Below are 23,712 nucleotides of genomic sequence, written 5' to 3'. Positions count from 1 at the left end.
TTATAAACAAAAAATAGCTTGCCATGCAAAAATATGTTCTAGAAGGATTGCATTAAGGCAATCTTTGTATTGCAATAATTTGTCGATCTATAGAAAATCACACTCGAGATTTCTTGCATTAACATGTGATAGTAGCGCACCCGAGGGAATGTGTGAGAAGCCAAAAATCTCCTTTCCCCATGTGAAGTGATCATCAAACTCTCAAAGTACTCACACTATTATTTCATTCATACCATCCTCAGGCTACATTTAAATGCACACATGCGAGTGTCCTATCAGTCATATAATCTATAGGCTTCAGTTTAAGTGCATACATGTGAGTACTCATTGAGGTATAATTTGGACTTAAAGTGCTATAATTTCCTTTTGTACCAATTCAATAAATTCGGGGTATGAAGACAGTTTGATGGGAAATTTAATAGATTCAACTAAAATGCCATCACAACCCATATTTGTCGATTTGACACCTACAAAATTGCCTTCCTTTAATGTATGTCTAACAATATAATATCTCAAGTAAATCCCAAATACGCTTCAAAACATACGATAAGTGTCATGTCTTAGACATTTATGATGTAATTGCATTAATGCTAACTAATGAATCCCCTTCTAAATGTATGTTGGAGAGACCGCATTTCCTTGCTAACACCAGGCCGACTAGTAAGGCATTTTCCTCTGCCAAATTATTGGTACTCGAGGGGATGGGAGATGCTTGGAAAGCACACATTTTCCCCTAATGATCTTGAATGCAAACTCCAATTCCTAACTTCCCTGGATTTCCATGGGAAGAGCCATTGGAGTTGATCTTAAAAAAATTAGGTGTAGGGGGTAACCATTTTATGGAAGACCAATCTTTAACATGAGTTGAAGACCAATTCGGAGGAATCCCAATTGGTATAATAATACCATTCCATGATTTTGAAATAACCTTATTCCACTTGGTAAATGACTAAATGTCTTTGGATTTAGAGAGAGAATAATTTATAATTTCTACAATTGAATTTTCCAACTTGGCCAGAACTTGATCCAGTGAGGAGGATTCTTTTTCTGAAAATTATTTTATTTCTCTCCCGCTAGATGGCCCAAATCATGAGAGAAAGAGAACATTTCTAAATGCCTAAGAAAGTTGAAGATAAAAATAGAAGAGGCCAAGAGTTAAACATATCCCAAACTGATTTCAGGAAGAGCATAAGAACTTAGAGTTTATTCATGATGAAGAACCAACATTGAGAGGCAAAAGTGAAGTTTAAAAATAAGTGATCAACTGATTCTTCTTCTAAGCCACCAAGCACACAATTAAAAAACTTGTGAAATGCCCAATTTTACTAGTCTATCTATTGTTAGGATTCTTTTGTTCAATGTTAACCATGCAAAACAACCTTCTTTTGGTAAAACAATATCATTCCAATAGAATGAGTATGCCCGACTACTCACCTTACTGCTACAACCCTGTTGTGTGGCTTTATAGCCTTCTTTAATTGAATATTGGCCTGATTTAGAAGCTACCCTAATTATCACATCTTCCCTATTAGACATGAACTATCCTATTAAAGAAGATAGTTGCCAAGGAGGAAGATTGCTGCTTGGATATTGGAAGAAGAGTTGGGTCTTTCCATATTGTTTTACCTGAAAAGATTTCTACAATGGATGCATAGTCACTCATTTTTATACCCCAGTGATACATAGCTATATTCATAATATCTTCCATATTATCCCTTTGAGCAATTGGAGGATGCTCACACCATGAGTCTGTCCAAAAGTTAACACTAAAACCATTATTCACTTCCCATGTAATATACTTAGTTACTAGATTTCTTGAATCCATCATAAAATTCCAAATAGTTGACCCTTTTGGAGGATCCGAAATTGTCAAAACTCTAGATGGTTGATTGTTGTCCAAATATTTAGCTTTCATGATCTGACACCATTTTGAAGTAGGATTAGTATTTCCAAATCAGTTTTCCTCCAAAATCCTTGTTGCGATGTTTTAAATTATGAAGACTTACTCCTCCTTGGGACTTTTGAAATGACATATTTTCTAGAGAGACTAAGGGGATTTTCCTTTCATTTTTCATATTACTATTCCATAGAAAATCTCTTACAAGTTTCTCTAACTATTGAATGATAGAAGAAGGTCCTTTGAGAACAAACATGTAGTAGTTCGGTATTGTTGTTAACCCTATCTTTATAAGAAGAATTCTACTAGATAATGATAACCACCTTACTTTCCATGCTGAGATTTGTGCCTTGATTCTTCCAATAACAGCAGACCCATAAGAAGGTTTGTTTGTCCCCATAAAGAAAGGAATACCAAGGTAATAATATGGCAATTGATCCATTGGGAAGTCCAAAATCTTGGATATTTTTAGTGTCAAAATTGGATTTGTATTGAAAATGAAAAGCTTAGACTTAGCAGCATTAATTTTCTGACCCAAAGCTGATGAATAGACTTCCAAAGTTTTCTTAATATGCCTAGCTTCTTTTAGAGAAGACTTGCCACATAAGAATGTGTTATCACCAAAAAGAGAGTGAGTAACTACTATTAAAGTACCTAGAAGACTAGCTCCATGCCAAAACCCTTTTGATGACTGAAGATTAATGCTTCTGCTAAAGGCATTTGCCATAAGAATGAAAAGAAAAGATGATAAAGGGTCACCTTGTCTTACTCCTTGTGGACCCTGAAAAAACCCTTAGGGATGTCCATTTATTAGAATCAAAAAGTGTGCACCTAAGACACAAGTTTTGATCCATTTGCACTATTTGTTTGAGAAGCCAAATTTGGATAGTATCTTAAAGAGAAACTCCCACTTAACCTTGCCATGAGCTTTCATCATGTCAAGTTTGACAACAAAATTTGCTCACTGATTTTCATGGATAGAATTTAAAACCTCATGTGCTACTAAAGCCCCTTCCATAATCTCCCTTCCCGGAACAAAGCCCCCTTGTTCTTGCAAGATGATCTTAGGAATGAGATAATGCAGTCTGAGGTAAATTTCCTTAGTTACTATCTTATATATTGTGTTATAGAGTGAAATAGGTCTGAACTCTACAAATGTTTCTGGAGAGGTTGTTTTTGGAATAAGAGCAATATTTGTTGCATTGAAACATTTTAACATTGCACCCCTTTTCCTAGATTCTTCCATTACCGCCAAAAGGTCTATCCCTATCACATCCCAACACTTTTGGATGAAGAGAGCAGTGAACCCATCCAGACATGGAGCTTTATTCAGGGAAAGAGATAATACCACTTTGTGGACTTCCCCTAAAGTGAAAGGGGCCAATAAGACTCTATTATCCAAGTCAGTGATTAGAGGAGGGATAGAGTGCAATAACTACTCAACTTTTTCATTCCAAGAAGAATCTAAAATAGAAGGTATAGGGGCTAAAATATTCTTTAAAAGATTGAGTCCTTCATCTTGAATATTTGCCAAATTCTCAATCAATACCCCTGTGTCCACATGCTTGATTGAGAATATAACATTTGATGCTTTTCTTTTTTTTGTGGATGAATGAAATTTTTTTGTGTTCTTGTCTCCATGCTTCAGCCAAAGCTCTCTAGACTTTTGTCTCCAATATTATTCTTCTCTCTTACAAACCTCTTCCCACTCACTTTGTAGACCCTTCTGTGTACAATACAAAAGCTGATCCAATCCCTTGGAAATTATATTTTGGTTAACTTCTTCCAATTATTGTTCAATTCTTTTTTTTTGTCAAATACATTCTTGAAGACCTTTCTATTCCATTGTTTTGCCTTAACCTTTATAAATTGAAGTTTCAAAAAGAATTGGTGCATATTTATTCCTCTACATGTAGGGGCAGATACCCACCACTACCTTAATAATGCCTGAAAGTATGGATGTCTAAACAACATATGTTCAAATTTGAAAGAAGAACTAAAACAAGGCATTGAATTTTGGTTTTCCCATTAAAGTGCAATTTGAACTGGAAAATGGTTTGATTCTGATATAGGAATAATTTCTAAGCAATAACTAAATTGTTTGAGTTGCCACTCCAAAGGTATTAAAAAAACTATCAAGTCTCTCTGCAATCTAAAAAAATCTTGATATCTTATTAGTCCAAGTGAAGAGACCATTATTTGGAATCACATCCAATAAGTTGTTATATGTGGTGAATTTTAGAAAATCCTGCATAGTTTGTGGAGGTGGGTAGATTCCTCCTTGCTTCTCCTTATGAGACAAAATTGCATTAAAGTCTCCCCCTATGATAAATTTTTTTTCTTCTTGTTGTTGGAGAAATTGAGTCAGTTTATCCCATAAATCTTTCTTTTCCTGAGAGGGGGTAGGACCATACACATTGAATAACATAAAAGTCATATCATAACATACTACTTTTAGCATTTTCCAATTATGATCTTGATCTAATAGGTGAACTTGAACTCTTTTAGGGTTCCATAATTTGAGGAATCCTCCCAAGGCCCCAACACCTTGCAGATGTGCAGATCCAAATTGTGTCCATTTAGCCACTATTTTATGATACATTTCCTCTGATAACTTCATTTCTTGAAGTATGTAGATATCAAAATTTGTAGAATCAAGATGATGCTTAATTCTACCTCTTTTGTCACAAGCATTAATGCCCCTGACATTCTATGAAATCACTTTGATTGCAAACAAGGAGTGCCTTTTGTATTCCTTGTAACTCTTTTTGACACCTTGAATTTTCCATCTAATGTACTCTAAACACCTGCCTCTATTTCCTCTTGAATCTTGACATAGTTTGGTTTTCTACCTGTCTTCTTAGGAGTTCTAAACACTTCTATCTTCATACTTGGACTTTTCTTGACCAATAATGACTGCGAATAGTCAAAATTACTTATCTTTATCTCATCATCTTGCTGAGGGGCTTCCATATCTTTCTGCATAATTTTCTATGAAGGGATAACTAAGTGTGGGGAGATCAGAGTGATATTTTTTTGAATCTTGTTTGTAGAACTTAATCCAACAGGCTTACTTAGACCAGAGGATTCTTTCCCCAAGCGAAGTTTTCCTTCCACTGAAAAATCAATTGTTGGGCAACAACACATTGCCTTTTGTAAGGGACGCATTACATTTGTCATACTAACACCTTCCAATTCTGCAATTTCCTCAATCATAGTGGCAGCTAATGTAAACAAAATATCATCTACTAACCCTTGAATATGACCTTCATTTCTTGAAATAGCTACCCCTGAATCTGAAAAATCATGCATTAAACTCTGTATATCAATCAGGGATTCATTAAACATTAGGTCCCGAACTACAAATTTTCTGTCATTACATGTTTTGTCACATATTTGAAGAACCATTCTAGGCATGATGCAAGATGTATAGATATAGAGAAATTGAATCCAACTATACATGTTAAAAAAATTGGTTAGCTAAATAATCTAGTGAACATAAAAATAACTCAAATTTTGAGTCATCTTGAGGCACATAGGAGACACTGCATGGTTGTATAGAGTTAGAAGGAAAAATTGTCTCATGCTGATGAATGATAGACAATAAAGGGTCTTTGCAATGAATTTTACAAACCAAAATCTCTGAACACTTGAGACCGCTACAAGTATTAGTAAAATGCCCTAGTTTATACTAATATTTGTAAATGTCCTCTACATTATCCATCACAATTTCTTGATACCATAAACCCCATTTTGTTGTGATAGAGATTTGCCTTGGAAGGATTTTATTTGAATTAAGAAGTAGGAAAACTCTAACATCTCTTTGAATTACTTCAAAGGGTATAAGATCATGAGAAAAAAAGATACTGAGTTGATTAGCCATGATCTCCACAATTTTTGGATCTTTGTATTCCAAAGGCAAACTCGCGAAAGAAATCCAGTAAGGGTAAAATCTACATAAATTAGCATCTGGCTTAAAGTTTGCAATCTAGGGCAAGGTAAACAAACTAGCCCCTTGACAAAACCAACCTTTAAATTTATGGATTACATCTCTATTTTCAAGTGAAGAAAATAGAGCAACAAAAAACCCCTGAATGGCTATCAAATATAGAAAAGATCATGAAAACCTGAGCATTGGCTTTTAGCCCATGAAAGTAGAGATTGAAAATGGATTGATGAACTAAACTTACCAATGAGAGAATACTTTCAGACAAATGATATAGACTAAGAGAGGATATGCTTAGTAAAAGTGCTATTGATGATAGTGGCATTCTCTACCACATTTGGTTTGGAAAGAGAGATTTCCACCTCCTTGAGATTGGCCTGTTTTCTTCTCCACACAAGAGGCACAAAATTTGGATTGAAGGGACCTCCATGATCACAATGATGATCTGATTCATTATCCTCTTTGACTAAACATCCCTTTTGCAAAGATTGTTGGGATATAGATGGAGTTTCTTTACAAATGTCAAAAATAGGTTGTTCTTCTTTTTTCTTTGGTCGATACGCTTTCGAAGGTTGAAACTTTTTGACAAGATTTTGAATTTTTTTTTCCCACCCAAATGATTTTTGAAAAATAAATGGGCGATGGCCTATGTACCCTCTGATAGAATTTCAAGCCCCTTGTTTGGATGATGCTACCGATTCATAGTTGTTGAGATTCAAATAATTCTGCAAATTTCCTTGTTCTTTGCGAAAATTTTTATGGAATGAGTGAATCAGTTGAACAATTGGTCAACTGTAAAAGATGTTAGAAATATCTATATGAGCTTGGGATCTCCATTAGCTATGTTTCTTATGTCATCAAGACATGCAAAATGATTCAACCATTGCTTCCCTAAATGTAAGTATGAAACTGGTTGAATAAAAGGTTTATCTCTGAAAATTTTGGTGAAGGGATTATTATCAAAATCTAGTTTCTGAGCCAAACAAATGACACCTTTGCCTTTCCTTGAATGTGCTTGCTGAAAATCACTCTAACCTTGCCACCATCTTCCATTTCCTAAATGTCACAACTGCTCCCTACTACTCCATGTGTCCATCCCATTGAACGGTTGATGCTCATAAAAAATCACATGCTTGTGTTGGGGATATTTATATCTATAAATTAATGTATTTTTTATGATCTTGTATCTATTTCAATCTAATTTTAATGTATTTAATTATGTACCTTAATTATATTCATCATGCTTATTGTAAAATTAATGTATTTAATTACACCTTAAGTATTTAATTAATTTACAAAATTGTTACATATTTAATTACACTATAAATATATTAATTACACCTTACTTTTGTAATTTGATAATTAAAAGTTCATGATTTTTAAAAATGTTTAAAATGCTAACTTTAATAAGTACTAGAGGACAAAAAATAAACATCAATTAGTTTAACAATGAATGACTAACATCATATTACTAAGCATGCCATTTAGAAAATATATATATATATATATATCATTTAACTTAAAAAATGTAAGATATATATAAACATAAAGTAGTATGAAATGTCTAGATCTCTAACACATACATACATGTACATATCATGTTCTAAAATATACATCCAGGAAATGTCAAGCTAACAAAATAAATATATATAGATATATATAAAATATGTCTAGAACAATGTCTATAAAATGTGTGCACATGGACATATATAAACAATGGGTCAGTTGGGGCCCTGTCCTAAAGCATGTCCCAGTCCCTCTACCTACAATAGAGTATAGATGAACTCATACATTAAACATTCATACTAGCAAATTTTCAAGAGTTATATTTATCTATCTAATCAAATTTGAAACATTCATATGTATATAATTTATCTAATATAATTTGAAACATATATTAAGAACATACATGCACACACATTCTAGATAAACATACCTCATAATATCTAACATCTTCACCATGTGCATGTAAGACTCTAGAATGTCTATGTGATAAAGAGCTCAACCTACATGATAGTCGCTCATCCTGCAATGTTGAATTTCTGTTAGATATAAATAACTTGAAATTAAGATCAATAACTATCCCTTTAAATAGAACCTAAAAACAACCAATTAATTTAAAGTTATATATACCTTTTCCTCCTGATGAACATGGTCAGTAGCAGTGTGCAAATACCCATACATGGATCCTAATAAAATTCCCTATAGTTCATAAATTATAATGAAATAATTAAAAAATTAAACATCTACAATCAAGTAGAGATAATTTTTAAATTAAAATGATTTTTTAAAAAATCATACCTGATTTGCAGCATCTAATGCTCGTCTAATCCTACTGATGTAAGAATCATGCAAGGAGCCCACTATAGCATTGCCCTCAGTGTCTAACTTCATAAGTAGACTAGTGTACAACCCTTGAACTCCAGTACTAGGTGTTATGGGATCAATGGATGTATGAATAGGAGGATGAGGTGTATCATGTCCAACTAATGTATGTTGGGGAGGGACCATAGGATGCATAGTAGTAGCACACTGAGAATCTCTAGGCTCATGACCATGGATACAAGAAGTCGGTCTACCAAGTACAGGTCCTTCATATGTTGAGGCCTCTTCTAGAGAGATCCCATGCTACATAGAAATAACCTAATATGCATCCAAGAGATCACTAGATAGACATGTGCTCATCTATCATAAATGATCTATCTCACGTATGAGTGCAGAATCCATCAATGGTGGTATGTCTACTTGAACATAGGGATCATAACTCTCTTATGCATCAACAACTAAATAATCCTAGTATGAGAGAATAGTAAATATCTACCCATATGATTTGATGTCATCTCGTCGACCTGTGTGGCTATGGTAGTGGTGCAGCCATGACCGGTTGACCCTCAAATAGAAAGGACCAGCTCATGCAACAAGAGTAACACAATTGAAGCAACAATTAGAGGATTGAAAGATTATAGAATCAAATCATATTATCATATTAGAATATCCAATAACCAACTGGTTATCATCATACATTCATCAAGAACATCGGGTGATCAACTGGTTACATGTAGGTTAACATGCCTAATTACAATCCATTTGAAACTCTCAGAGTCATCTGAATCTCAAATCAGGAATCTAAAATCTCATATCCATTCACTTGCCTACAAATTATCACATAAAACCATATATATACCCTCTGGAACATATCCGAGTCAGTTACAAAAGATTACATTTACCAAAGTAAGAAAATGAAACATGTAAATAGGTTGGCCCTAAGAATGAAAGGAAATATCTCTAGAAAAGAACCTCCAAGAAGTGCGGATCAATGAGAATGTTGGCTACATGCCAAAGAACATCTAGCAAGACACAAAATAGATCCACATGCCAAGAAATTACTTCGAAAAAGAAAGGAAACTAGTTGGTAAGCCCAAAATTGTCCCAAAACCCAGAAATAGTCAAACCAAAAGCAATATCTTGCCAAAAAAGAAACCAAATGGACTGAGAATCTGGAATTAAGCATATGAACAAGCCTAGAAACCAAAAATATGATCTACAATGAAAAGAAAGGAACTACCGAAATATACTATTAGGAACACAAAAAACTGCATACTGAACTGAATAAGAACTAAACAAAAAGGAAATATTTTTGGTTGACGCAAGATTGCTCAAAGACAGGGGATGTTCCTGCATTAAGTAGCAATACTGGAAAAAATGGATTGCTGAGTGTCATCTAGTGCACTATCTTCTACATGTACCATTTCCAAATATTTTGGAAGAACCAAAAGGTTTGGACCAATCAATATCCACTTATTAGCAGGTTGTGGCGCACCAGGTCTTCTAAACCTATCTAAAAATATGCCTCTCCCCTGCCCATCATGTTTAGGAAAATCTGTGTAGTCAACATTGTACCCCAAATGGAACTATGCAAACAATTGTTTAAAGAAATAAAGGGGCAACTCATCCTTTTGGGGCCACATATGATAAGTGGCCAACCATCTAGGATATATAAATGGTGCCACTAGCACATTTGTGTACTTGGTAGGCATATAACCCTTCACGCTACCCATGGATTGATAATGAGGGAACATGGTCTGCACATCAGTGGTAGAAACCTTATCATTGATTGTTTCCCATTTTATGGTACCACAAACACTATGTAAAAGGGAACTATAGAATAAAGTAGTGTTAATCTCATCATATGGATTATAAGCGTCAACTACGTCAATCATATGACATAGCTCATCTATAATGAGCTCTTCCCTTTCCTTATTTATATGGTTAGGGGTATTTCCCAATGTGTTGTTCAAGTGATCTAGAGAACATTGTAATGCATGTGTCATCTAATAATAAAGATTTTGCCTACATCAGGATTTCTTGCAGACCAACATGATGTTTGCTTACTCCCTCCTAAATTAACACTAGGCTCAGATCGAGTGTTATGTGAACTAGGCTGATCAGACATGATGATAATATGCAGAGGTACATGTGAAGGCCTAGGAGATGCTATTCTTACAGTTCACTCATCTTTCCAAATTGTAGTCTAGATTTTTTTGTAGTCAGTGAAGCTCATTTTGTGATGAGCAGTGTGCCTTCCTACATGTGAAGGCCCCTCTTCTTATAATCATATACTTGCTACAAAAGTATTATCTAATTATGGGTAGGCTTCCCACCATGGTTTTTTCCTTTACCAAGTTTTTCACATACAAATCTTGGTGTTATGAGTTATGCATGGTTGGTTAATTATTCTATAATTTACTTTTATGGTTAATTGTTACATCTTTTATCACGGTAGAAGGTTTTGTGAGCGTAAAGTTTTATAATATGTTGACAATTGATTCACCCCCACCTCACAATTTTTCCACTAGTTATCCTAACAATTATAACACATGTGTGACCCCTTAGGACCACATATGACCCTTTAGGACACTATTAGGTCCTATGGGGTCAAATTGGGTCCTACAAGGTACATTATAAACAATAGTATGCTATAAGGGGTCATAGGTCATCCTAAGGGATCATGCATCTGTTAGAACACATGTGTGACCCCTTAGCACCACATATGACATCTTAGGACACTATTGGGTCCTATGGGGTCAAACTAGGTCCTCAGGGGTGCATTACACATACTAGGATGCTATAAGGGATCATATGTGGTCCTAAGGGGTCACGCATATATTAGAACACATGTGTGACCCCTTAGGATACTAGTGGGTCCTATGGGGTAAAATTGGGTCACAAGGGGTACATTATACACACTAGGATGCTATAAGGGGTCATAGGTAGTCCTAATGGGTCACGCATGTGTTCTAACACATGTGTGACCCATTAGGACCACATATGACCCCTTAGGACACTATTCAAACCTTTGGGGTCAAATTAGGTCCTAAGGGGTACATTATAGACACTAGGATGCTATAACAAGTCATAGGTGGTCATAAGGGGTCGTGCATGTGTTATAACACATGCATGACACCTTAGGACCACATACAACCCCTTAGGACACTATTGGGTCATGTGGGGGAAAATTGGCACCTAAGGGGTACATTATACACACTAGGATGCTATAAGGAGTTATATGTGGTCCTAAGGGGTCACGCATGTGTTAGAACACATGTGTGACCTCTTAGGACTACATATGACCCCTCAGGACACTATTCAGTCCTATGGGGTCAAATTGGGTCCTAAGGGGTACATTATACACATTAGGATACTATAAGGGGTCACAGGTGGTCTTAAGGGGTGAGACATGTGTTATAACACATGCATGACCTCTTAGCACACTATTGGGTCCTATGAGGTCATATGTCATCCTAACGGGTACATTATACACATTGGGATGTTGTAAAGGGTCATCTCTAGTGCTAAGGAGTGGAGCATGTGTTAGAACACATGTGTGATTAGTTAGGAGCACATACGATCCCTCATAGCATCCTACTGTGTATGTTGTCTATGCTAATATGTCATAAGGCATGTGTTATATAAACTAGGATTCTAGAATAGGTCATATGTGCTCCTAAAGGGTCACACGTGTGTTAAAACGCATGTGTGACCCCTTAGGACCACATATGACACCTTAGGACACTATTGGGTCCTATAGGGTCAAAAGGGGTCCTAAAGTGTATATTATACACAATAAGATGCCATAAGGGGTCATATGTGGTTCTATAGGGTCACGCAAGTGTTAGAGAACATGCATGACCACTTCAGGCCATATATGATTCCTTATAACATCCTAGTGTGTATGTTTTGCATGATATTGGGTCATAAGGGGTATGTTATATAAACTAGGATGTTAGAAATGGTGATATGTGCTCCTAATGGGTCACATGTGTGTTAGAAAACATGTGTGACACATTAGAACCACACATGACCCTATATGATACTATTGGTTCATATGGGGTCAAATTGGGTCTTAAGGGGTCATTATGAGTCATAAGGTATTATCTATTAAGGTATTATTATGCTTCATTACAATCATAAGAGGTCATTATAGTTAAAATAGATCTTAAAGGGTCTTATTGTGTCATATGGGGTCTTATATGTTATACATGTGAGGATGCTAAATTCAAACAAAATATATTTTAAGATGTATTAAATGATTATTCATATTCTAATAGAGTCTTCAATTGTTCTAGTATTTTTTCAGGTGTCCTAAGGTGTATGTATGTATGTGTATGTCACATTTATTTAAGTAATTAACCATTTAAGTACTTAAGTAATATTGTCCAACGTGTTGTGTTTTTGTGTATGTGTATGTCAAATTTATTAAGCTAATTAACCACTAAAAAATTCAACCATTTAAATGTTCAAAACTATTATATTATTAAACATTTAAAAAAATTAAAGGTAAAATATTATTAAGATTTAAAAAACTAAACAACTAAAAACCAAATAAACTATTCAATTTTTTAATAAAAAAATTTAAAAAATAAATATTTTACTATGAATACATTTAAAAAATAAAAATAAATTAAAAAATACTTACCCCAAAAATGCTTTCGATCGGATCCCTGCTCCTATTCTCTCCTCGCCCACTTCTCAATAAGCCCTTCAGTGCCAAATGAGGGGTTACGGCTATTTCATTTCCTATATAGGACAAGTGTGTCTGGTTGGAACCCTTCTGGCCAAAACGTTTCTAGCCAAAACCCTATTGCCATGCTAGCACTCTATGGATGTCACATTGGTCTGACCGGAAGCTTTTGGGTGGAACCCTTCTAGATGGATCTCTTGAGTTAGCCCCAAGTGTGACACAGATCCGTACTTTTACCCAAAAGCATTGAGAGAAAGTGATATGTGATGAAGGTGTGTGAAAGAGGATCTATCTCCCTAATCATTTCATGAGTGTTATTTGAGTTAGTGAGAAGTGTTGGGTAGTGTGGACTTTAAATGTTAGCTACAGAAAGAAATGAGAAAATGGTATCTATAAATCTTAGGATTGTTGAGGTGTATCATTGGTGGATTCTTTCTTTATTATTCTTCTTCACCTGGGTAGTGAGCCTCATCTTTCTTTCTCTCAAGAAGACAACCCTCTGGTTATGAGCCTCAACAAATGATCCTTTCTTTGTAAAAGTCAACTTAACTGGTGTAACCCTAATAGGTGTTCATATATTGAGAACAAATTCTTTGTGTCTTTTCCCCTAATAGCCCTTTTCCATGTGTAGTATTTCATTATGTTTGGTGTGTTCTACTTTTCACGTTCTTTCATGCTCATATATTTCTATGGATTAAGTGTTAAGTTTAAGTTGTTGCACATCTAATTTAAGAGAAAATATGTTAGAACATTCAACAATTGGTATTAGAGCTTTTTTTTCCTTGTAGAAGAGCTTAATTGCTTGAGGAGATCTTGATGGCACACAAAATTACAATCCTTATATTTGCTGGATCTGACTATGCTTTCTGGAAAGTGAAGATGCAAGGTTACTTGATTGCTCCAAGCTATGGAGTTTGGAAGTCTTTTTCACAAATGTACACAAAACCATAGACAAGGGTGAACACTCTGGATAAGATAAAGGAATTTGAAGACAATGAAAAGGCAAGGTTTTCCATCTTTATCACTCTTTCTAAGACTGAATTGACAAAGGTTTTATCTTTTGAATTTGGTCATGATATTTGGAATAAATTAGAAAATACATATGAGGTAAATAATACATTCAAACGGGTTAAGTTGTAGAATGCTAAAACTAAATATGAATGCTTGAGGATGGATGAAGAAGACAATATAACTAGCTACGTGTACAAGATAGATGATGTTGTAAATAAGATCACAAGTCTTAGTGGTAACTTGCTAGAAGAAGAAGTGAAAAAAGGTACTTATAACTCCTACTAAACATGATATCTCTAAGGTTTCAACAATAGAAGAATCATGGAATCATAATAAGTGCACTAGATAATAATTGTATGGCTCTTTACCTACTTTTGAAATGAGAGAATCTGATATTACTAGCGCAAGAGCAAAAACTACATTTAAGGATACTAAATCAGCAAAAGATGAGGAATATGATGAAGAGAAATTTGATGAGATTAAGGGGAACTTTGTGAGGAGAATGAAGAAAGGAAGCAGAAAGTACAAAGGTAAATTTTCCTTTAAATGTTCTATTTGTGAAAAGATAGGTTATTATGCTTCTAGATTTCTCGATAGAATTGCAAATCAAAAGAATAAGGAATTTAAAGAAAATTTTAACAAGAAGGCTATTATGTTAAAGAAGATGCAAATATTTTTGATGATGAATCTAATTATGAAGAAGAGAATGAATGTTTTTTCTTGGTAGTAACAGAATAATCATGTTCTGCTAACCCTGACTAAATACCTAGAGGGAAAGAGAGATGTTGCTAAAATAGAAGATATTGTTGTATCTGCCTTTTATACTAGAAGAGATAGATATGAATGGATTATTGATAGTGGATTTTGTTGATCCCTAATTTGGTTTGAATACCTAAAGTGGGGTAGTTCACAAAGAGAGAAAGAGGGGTAAGGAGGTGGAGAGGAAATAATTAGAGATGAGGGAGACATAAAGATGAGAGATCTAGAGCTTAGGAAGAGAGAGGTGAGAGACCTAGAGTAGAGATATAGAAGTGAAAAAGATCAAGAAGGAGAGAGAGGTGGGTAACAAGACAAAGATGGAGAGGTAGAGAAGTTAATATGGAGGGAAGGAGAAATATAGGTATGGAGAGAGAGGTTAGGAGGGAGAGTTAGTCATTAAGAGAACAAAGAGAGATTCGAGAGAAACAATAGGAGGAGAAGAGAGATGAAGGGAGGGAAGGATAAATATGGAGATAAAGAGAGAAGGTGAGAGAGAGGGAGAGAGTATAGGAGAGACTTAGAGAAGAGAGAGAGGAGAAATCTCTAGAGAAGAGAGGGAGATTAATAGATCTAGATTTTATGGGAGATAAAGAGGTGAGGGATGATAGAGGAGAAGGAGAGTGTTCATAATGGAAGATGGTTAAGAGATGATGGAGAGAGAGGTGGAGAGGGAGGGATAAAACTAGAGAGGGGATAGATAGAGAGGTGAGATACCTAGAGGGAAAGAGAGAGTTTAAATACCTAGATGGGAGAGAGAGGGGAGAGATACATAGATGGGCATAGAATGAGGAGCCTAATGAGACATGGATGGAGTTGTATAGAGGTAGAGAGGGATCAAGGGATAATCCTAGGAAGGGGAGAGAGGGAGAGAGAGAGGCTAGGAGGGAGAGGTAAGGACCTAGATATGGAGAGAGGGAATAGAGAGAGAGTAAAGGGGGAAGATATACATGAGGGTAAGGAAGGTTGAGATAGAGAGGGAGGGAGATACCTACAAAGGGGAGAGACAGGTGAGAGATAAGAGAGATAGAGAATTAGATGGAGAGATAGAGGGAAACATTTATTAAATAATTGGTAAGAGGCCTACATGAGTGATGCAGAGAGATCAACTCTGGAACTCTCCCTAAGGATTAAATCAACTCAAGGAGACACATCAAAGGATCCTCTACATGCTAGGTGATTCAAAACCAAACTCAACTCAACACACTCAACCAAGGATAACATAAAAATGGTTTGTTCCAACACCTCTATTGGTCTTAACACATCCCAAACACCATAAGACAAGGTTCTGCACACCCCCAAACTCAGACTCAAACTCATAAACCAAACTTGCTCTTCTAGGCTCTATTCCTTGTAGCCTCCAAATCGGGTATTTTCAACTTTTCTCCAAATCATCCCAAAACACTTGACAAACAAATTACATATTTAAACAACCTTTATCAGACCCTAAAACATATCCCAAAACTAGATATTACTCCTTTGGACCACCTGTACGGATCAGCCTGCTGTTATGCATGAATTTAGGCCTATTAGGCCACTTTTACAAAGAAACCCCTATTGAATCAACTCCAAATGACTCTAAACCAAAAAAAAGTCTTATGAAATGTTCCCAAACAAAGGATTTTCAAGGTTTTAGGGGCTGCCAATCTCATCTATCCCGTGAAATCACAAACCCTCACTTTTAGGCCTCCAAAACTAGGGCCTTCTCAAATCTGACTCTCCAAACACTTCTAGATCAAAAAAAAAAGGATTCAACACAATCCATTAAACATATATAAACATAATCCAATATAAAATTACCACCTTGTTAAAGCCAAATGCTCAGACCTTGAACATGGCACCACAAATGCACCCTTTCACTCAAAATCCCATACCCTAGGGCTTCAAAACTTCAACTCCTGATACTTCCCTGCACATGAATGAATAAAGCACATATTTTACATTATTCATGACCCATTCCACAAGCCACAGTAACCACATAAAGTGGAATGGGTCATATTTTCATGATGACAATCAAAATCTCTTAAAACTGCCAATCTGCTGCTATAACAGGACAGTCAATAGAATATGCACAAAATTGATTGAAATAACCTTCAAACCAACACAAAAATGATGTTAGATCACTGCACTATCATAGTCAATACAAAAACCAATGAGATTTGGCTCTGTATGGACTGCTACAGCATAGGAAAACTCAGATTTTTCACCAAATTTCAGGAAAAACGTTTTTTTTATTATCAAAAAACTTGTGTTTTACAAAATAAACTTCACTCCCAACATCTCCAACCTTTTAAGAAACGTAGGAACAACTATTTAAATCCAAATTTTCCCTTCCAACCGAACTCAAACCTCTAACTTCCTTCCTAACCAACTAACTGTTGGGATTACAATTTTGAAATTGTCAACTTTTTTTAACTTTTTGCCATCTTTTACATTTTTGAACTTTTTGACATTATTTCCCACTCATGACCACAAAATGACTTCATATAACCTATTTATGACAAAATGTGACTCAATTATATGATTTTTTCCCATATGACAACTTCTCCCTAATTGACATCCTTTTGAGCATTTTTGACAATTTTTGCAATTTTAGCAATTTTCCATCATTTGACCACCTAGACTCCTAAAACCCAATCTAACACCACAAACAAGTCTCAATAGGTCATAAAAGACCAAAAACATTAATTCTAACCAAATTTAGCCACATTTGAGTATTTTGACCACCTTGACCCACTAGGGCCTTACAACCACAAACTAGACTCTAAGACTCAAACCATTACATCATTGACCTTTATAGGTCTTATTACATCAATTTAGATCATATGATGGCCTTAGTACATTACTCCAAACTCATAATGGTCATTTCACCAACGAAGTCTCATTGGACCTTGAGGTGCTCTGCACCAATGAGCTTGCAAATCTCAGAGTAAAAGATTTCATAGTACCACTCCACTTTTGCTACCTTCCAAAAGTTCCTCCTACTTTTTTATATACTTCTCACATATACCAGTACCACCTTCTACCAATTCCTCCATCTAAAACCTACACCTACTGGTAATTTAAAACATACCACTCACACCTACCGATCAAATGCGTCTACCCCTTTTCCTCCAATTGCTATAAATAGAGGCTTTGTAAGCTAATTAAAACATCAAGTGTTAGATTTAGTTCTTGAGTTATATGAAGCAAAGTCATTTATTAAAAATCTAGTGTGAGGAGTTGCTTTGGAGAAATTTGGAAGTATCCTCTACCCTTGTACTTCCATATGGTCTGGGGACTATGAGAAATTGACTTGTATAGGTTATCAATTTTTTCTATTGTAATTAAGATTTAATGTAATATTGGCTCTTGCTTATTATGTTGACTTTACGAAACATACATACCCTTGTGCTAGTTGAATATAAGTCATTAACATATTGTAAGGAGGAATATCACATCAAATAGATGACAGTGTCAACCCTTGCTTAATTACAAGACATTATTTATAGTGCACTATCTATCATGAGAAAGAAACCACTAATATTAACTAGACTATTAACCTTCCTAATATTATTCATAACACTCAATATATACATTTGTGTAAAAAAATCTTATTGTGTTGTTGTATTATCATCCTGTATCCCTTGTCACATCTACCACCATTCTAAAATATGCCAACACCTAATGTCAGGAATTAAATGAAGTCCTAAAAATTTGAAGACAATGTTAAATTCCACAACATACTTATACTTATAAGTATGTTTCAATCTTTTAAACATAAGTCATCCTATCTATGAATGATACCAGTCGCCTTTTATTTGCATGTCTTTGTGCTTGACAATCCATTCCAGCTGGCTTCCAAGAAAATGTACAACAAGATAAATAATATCTAAGAGGATTGTATTGGATTTATATGGAGTAAATTGAGATAACAGTATCTTGCATGAAGGACTAAACACATTACTCAAATCATCAGCATTGTGGTATCCTAATGGGGAATGTCTTGTAATATCTCTACACTTGAATATGATATGAGCTTTTTAATGTTGTCTTATTACTGCCCTTAAAACAACCAATTGCCCTTTAGTGATATGTGGAGATAATATGTGTATCTCTTTTGTACTTGGGATTATATGCAAGTCACCCCATCCATCATATCTGAGTATTGGAACAAGATTGTCAAAGAAATATCTTTCTACTATATATGACTATATTCTCTAATACCAATTTACTAAAAATCATAACAAGCCAAATCCAATATTACATCAAAGCTTTATTACAATAGATAAACTTGATAACCTATGCAAGTCAATTTCTCATAATCCCCAGATGGCATAGAAGTGTAAGGGTAGAAGATACTTCCAATTTTCTCCTATAAGACTCCTCACACCAGATTATTAATAGAAGACTTTGCTTCATACAACATAAGATCTAACTCTAACACTCAATTCTCTTAATGAGCTTAGAAAGCCTCTATTTATAGTAATTGGAGGCAAAGGGGCTAGATGGATTCAAGCAGTAGGTGTGATTGGTAGGTTTTGAATTATCGGTAGGTGTAGGTGGTAGATGGAGGAACTGGTAGATTGTGGTATTGGTAGATGAGTGGTAGATAAATAGGTAGGAGGAACTTTTCGAAGGTAGTGAAAGTGGAGTGGTACAATGGAATCTTGTACTTTGTGATTTGCAAGTTCATGTAGACCCCTTACCATTTATTTAATAATTTCTAAAACTTTTCTATAGACTCACTGTTTACTAATTTATTTACTATCTATAAAGGGGAAAATTAGGTGACTTGGCAATTTGCAAGATAGAAGGATAAGTCACTATTCACCTATTTTTGCTTGGATGGGGAGATGCCTCTAGATTAAAAAAAGGGAAGATAAATCCACTAGATTCAGTCATAATCAAATTAGGACTGAATACTAAGTATATTGATTGAAATGGAATGTATTTGATCCTCTTTTGTAAGTTAATAGTTTAATTAAGACTAAATGCTAGAAATGAAGACAAATCTAAGAAAACAATGAGTTGTAAATTTTGGATTGTGTTGTGCACCTAGATCTAAGAAGTATGGGATGATTCAAAGATGCTCTATGAAAATAGCCAAAAGTAGCAGGAATCATGTGTAAGGACCAAGACACCCCCTCTTGGTCCTCTAAGATTTATGATCGCCAGAAAGGGTTTTTATGTCACTATGTCTAAAGCTTGTCCCTAGAGTTACAATTGTGCACCTATTTTCTATAGACAAAAGGAAAGGGAAATGTGTTATGGATAGGAGCTTTCCTTTAGGTTAAACCCCAGTTTTGGAAATAACCAAGTGGTTGAAATAATGGAATTGAAATGACTGAAAGTAGAAATCCTCCTGTTTGAGGGGATGTTGAATTGACTAAAAAATAAAATTCTTATACCTCCTTGTGAAGTTTCACTTTCCTCCACATGGAATTAGGACTTCATGAATTAGGATGATGGTTTATTGGCAACAACAATGTAGGAAAACTTAGAGGGGGGTGAATAAATTATCACCAAGGTCAAGCAAATTAATCTCAACTTTAGATCTGATCAAGAACAACAATAGAAAAGATAAACACAACATCAACAACACACATAACACATGGATTTTTGATGTAGAAAACCCATTCAAGGGAAAAACCATGACGGGAACCTACCCACAATATGATGATACTTTGTAGTAGTATGTGAAAATATTATGATGGGGAATGCACATATATTTAGTTGCACTTCTGAAAACTCACTGATCAAATACAACAAAGGGCTACAAACCTAGGAAGGGTCACTTCCTTAAGAAGATTGGTCAACAATCCAGTTTACATGAATTGAGAGGATAGCATCTCAAAATTCCTGATCATAGTTTTGGTTAAGCACACTGTCTACACAACAACACTTCTTTACTCTTCTCTACTATTGAAAGTTAAATTTTCTTGTTTGCACATACAACCGAAATAAAATCCTTGAACATGCAACACCACCAAATAATTCACCAACATCATCTACAACATGCTAAACCACCGAATATGTCACATAACACAAATAATACCACCATACCAATAAAATCATCAATAACATGCATGATGATCAAAGCAGACAACCAAAATGCATAGAGCATGATTAGAGAACATCAATAAGCAACATGAATTCCACCACAATAACTGCAACAACTGAGATAAGAAGAATCATCATTATTCCATCATGAGAGCTCAAGAATACCAACTAACAAATTGAATGATATGCTTGTGGAGTTCCAAATCATGAACCAACTGAACTGGGGACACACATGAATGTCCCAAATGCTCTCCAAAACCTACACAACATAATGAGTCAATTCCAAATTAATACAATCTAGAAATCACATCTCTGTAATACAGAACCAACAAAAAAACCAACTATCACACCAAATCACACAAATCGATCAAATCATCTTCTAGAAAACTAAAACTCATACTAAATCAACTAGAGATAACTATCTCAAAATCCCTTAATTCATGTTAACACATTTGTTGTTAATCTTAGAGGATCTGGTTAACACTTAGAGGGGGGTGAATCAGTATTAAGAATAGTTTGTAATTGGAAACTTAGGCTCATAAAACTTTCACCAAATAAAACATAGACCAGTAATAGAGTCATTTACCAGTACTATTATCTTCTTGTAAACATCTGATAAACAAATATATCAATGTTGCACATTAAGTGTTCATTAACCAAGCATAAACTAAAAGTAAAGAATACCACCACATCAAATATATTTACCATATGAACACCATGGTTTTCACATGGAAACCCAAATAGGGAGAAACCATGGTGAGAACTGGAACCCACAAATATTTTGCACTCTTTCAGAATGTGCCCTGTTAGGAGCCAAGCCCAGTTAGAAGCTTACAATGATTCCCTATTAAGAGTCACTCTATTAAGGGATTTACCTCATCCCTGTTAGGAGATTTGATCTATTAGGATCAACCTCGCAAGAGGATTTGGAACTCAGATATTGAGTCACCTTGTTAGGACCTACCCGATTAAGGGATTTTAATTGTAGTAATTGTTAGAGAACAATAGTGAATGATCTGTGTATAGCACTCAATTGCTTGCTTGATCAGATCCAATTAAGTTCTAAGTCTAGAACACTTTGGCAGATCTTCTCACACTCTAGTCTGGCTTCACACACTTCTCAAAATCACCAACACAATAAACATCAACTGTACTGACATAATTAACCTTTACAACTAGGTCGGCATGAAAACCCTAAGACTTACAACATATATCATCACAAATCTTTATAGCTCATTACATATCATCAAATGGATCATTAAAATTAATTACAAACTAATATCAACCATTGAATGATCATGAGTCATCACAACAAGTTGATTTGATACAAAGTCAAACCCTTAGCTCATTCTACCTAACACTTTGCACATTCCCAAGAAATTTTCTCTCCAAATGTGCCAAAACTTCTTTCAAACACTTCACACAGTTTGTGTCACATTATCATCAACATGTGAACTTGATGTAGATCACCATCAAACCAAAAATCATTATCAGTGAAGAGAATTCTCTACCAATCTTTAAACCCTTCTTAAACCTTGTCAAAAACTCAACAAAAATTATAAACATAACTTCTAGTTGTCATAAAATGACACGGTTTTGGTCAGATACATATTATAATTAAAAAATTTACATTCAAAACCACAAGGCCTCAACCATCACCAATCACCATGTATAATCAAAATATTTCCTCATTTACCGATTAAGGTTCTAATTCCTAGTTTCTTGATTCTTTACTAGTAAGCTCTCTCTAGTAGACCAAAAGATTTAGATGACACAATACAACATAAGTAAACATTAGTAGACATGAATAAATATTAGTTGCCATCAATGGAAACACAAATAACTGATCAAAGTCATCCATCATGCAATCCCAATCTCTTCATCACAAATAGACTTATATCCTTTACTGGTGTAGTCATCCAACTTCAATTGCATCCCTTGTATTTGTATCAGTTATGTCAAATGCAATAAATCTCCCCCTTTGGCATTGATGGGAACACCAATAAGAAATACAATCAGAGTAAAATCATCATCTGCAACATGCTTGCCACATGCTTGTCGGTGTCACATCTCTGCCAGTTCTCCTCCTTTTATCATCTCCCCCTTAACCAATGCTTCACACAAACGGATCTTCAATTTCTCACATATCTACCATATCTATTTTGTATTCTTCTCCCCCTTTGAAAACAATACCAAAGATGTAAATGCATCATCGCTTATTGAATCTATTGTCGTTGGCTTCAATATGTTTGCAAAATCATCTAAGTTGCTCCCCCTACGGAGTAGCCTACATCTCATCAATTCAAAGTGAAAAATGGTCATTAAGCCTGCTGAATTGATGTGTCTCATGCATCCTACTTCTTTTTGAGTAGGGTTCAGACCCCTAATTTACCTTTGAGATATTCAAAGGTTGTCTTCGACAATGGTTTAGTGAAAATGTTTGCTAGCTCCTCTTTGCTTGTCACATACTCCATTCTGACTTGTTTCTCCTATACTTTTTCCCTTAGAAAATGATATTTCAATTCTATGTGCTTGGTTCTTGCATGTAACACATAATTTTTTGAATATTAATTGCACTAGTATTATCATAGTAAATAGTTACTGATTGAAACATATCAAATTTGAATCCTTCAAGCACATGTCTCATCCAGATTGCCCGTGTTCAATTCATTGATGCTGCAACATACCCTACCTTTGTTGTTGACTAAGAAAAACATGTTTGCTTTTAAATTTTCCAAGAAACCAATCTACCGCCAAGGAGAAAATCTCCACTAGTATTGCTTTTTTGGTCATCAACATTGCTTGCCCAATCAGCATTAGTAAACACATTCAAAGAAAAATATCCTTTATAAGGATACCATTAACCATAATCTATTGTGCCTTTCAGGTACTGAAATATCCTTTTCACTACTACCAAGTGAGTCTCCTTGGGATCCTTTTGAAATCTAGAAACCAATCCAACAACATGTGCAATATCAGGTCTTCTATGAATGACATAATGCAATTTACCAATCATAGACATGTATTCCTTTTTATCAA

The sequence above is a fragment of the Cryptomeria japonica genome, chromosome 5 (assembly GCF_030272615.1).
Source record: "Cryptomeria japonica chromosome 5, Sugi_1.0, whole genome shotgun sequence".
In the NCBI taxonomy this organism is placed as follows: Eukaryota; Viridiplantae; Streptophyta; class Pinopsida; order Cupressales; family Cupressaceae; genus Cryptomeria; species Cryptomeria japonica.
This window is presented reverse-complemented; position numbering follows the sequence as displayed.